This window comes from Malurus melanocephalus, unplaced genomic scaffold (assembly GCF_030028575.1).
Source record: "Malurus melanocephalus ecotype Western Australia unplaced genomic scaffold, MMel_1.1 scaffold_1487, whole genome shotgun sequence".
In the NCBI taxonomy this organism is placed as follows: Eukaryota; Metazoa; Chordata; class Aves; order Passeriformes; family Maluridae; genus Malurus; species Malurus melanocephalus.
Window position 1 is genome coordinate 16,129 of NW_026624719.1, and position 1,760 is coordinate 17,888.

Below are 1,760 nucleotides of genomic sequence, written 5' to 3' on the forward strand. Positions count from 1 at the left end.
ATATTCATGAAGTTCATTAGAGTGGTTATAAAAAGCATGTTCAATTTCAATAAAGCGAGTCCAGCGAATCATCTAGGTGGTCAGTGTGCTGTTCTGCCGGCGCGTTCCCGAACAAATGGTCTGCACTCGACAGCATGGTACCCCAGAGAGAATTGAGTCTGACAACGGGACTCATTTCAAGAACAGCCTTATAAACACCTGGGCTAGGGAACATGGCATTGAGTGGGTGTACCATATCCCTTACCATGCACCTGCTGCTGGCAAAGTGGAACGGTGCAACGGACTCTTAAAAAACATCTGGAAAGGACTGGGTGGGGGGACTTTCAAAAACTGGGAGAAGCACTTGGCAAAGGCTACCAKGATGGTAAACACCCAGGACTCCACCAGGGTTGAGCAGGCCCTGCCCAGTCTGAGCCCTTGCAAACGACAGATGCTGATAAAGTTCCCATGGTACATGTCAAGGGACTGGTAGAGCAAACTGTTTGGACCAATTCTGCTTCGAATAAAGACAAACCCATTTGTGGGGTTGTCTTTGCTCAGGGAGAAGGTTGCACACAGTGGGTAATGCAGGAGGATGGGAAGACACGCTGTGTACTCCAGAGGGATTTGATTTTCAGTGAAAACAGCCTGAGATGTTGGGATGCCTGTACGCCGCTCTTTACTGAAATCCACCGCCCTGTTTATGTATAGAATGAAATGTATATATGTAGATAGTTAGGGTAAACCCCAGCCAGGGGCCACCAGCGCCCCCTGCTGSCCRTGACCATCACTGCAGCAAGGGGAAGGYGTGTGATAGCCCAGAGGGGGTTGACACTGGGGCTGGCACTGGGTTTATAACTTTGTTTGGTGTTGTTACCATGGGTGTTGTTCATTTGCCTTGTCATACACCCACATAAAGAATTCTTATTCCTGTTCCCGTTTCTTTGCCTGACAGCCCCGTGATCTCAAAGTTATAATAAGTCTGAGAGAAGGGGGTTCATATTCTCCACTCCAAGGATGCTCCCCAAATTCCTTGGCARACACCTGTCTTTCAAACCAAGACATCAGGGGCTTGCAGACTTAAAAAAGCCCTCTGAGCATTTTGTGCACAAACAACAGCACTGAGCCCTTGGAGTCCTGGCCCAGAAGGCTGGGGTGACTTCAGGAGACCTGTGGGTTGCTTTTGAGAGCGACTCGACACCAGCCAGGGATGGTCTGGGTGCCTGCAAGCTGTAGCAGGGGCTGTTCTCTCATCCAGGAGCCAGGAAATGGGCTTTGGCACAGAAGTTAACGGTGCTCACCCCACCCGCTGTGAGCGCGGTGTGAGACCACAAAGGGGGCACTGGCTGTCCCCGAGCCGGGCGCTGAAATACCAGACTGTTCTGATGGGGCGAGGAGCTGTGCAGGGGAAAGGAACCTGAGCTTTAAATCCAGCCCCATTCCCCAACACCCCGATGGCGGGGGAAGAGCAGCTGAGCCTTGGCTGTTCACAGACCACTGGGAAAGTTTATGCAGCCAACCTGACCCACTGAAGATCCCGAGACAGAGTTTTTTACAGGTGGAAGGTGTTCGGTGCCCGACTGGAAGTGAGGAGCTGGCTCTGCCACAGCAGAGTGACAATGACAGTAACGGCAGCTGCCCCACTGCCCACGGACACCTCGGCACAAAAGGAAGAGCTCACAGCACTACTGAGAGCCCTGGGATGGGCACCAGGAAAAAGAGCGAGCACAGGAACCCATTTGGAATCTTCTCTGAGCACTGTTCACACCCATGGAGTCATA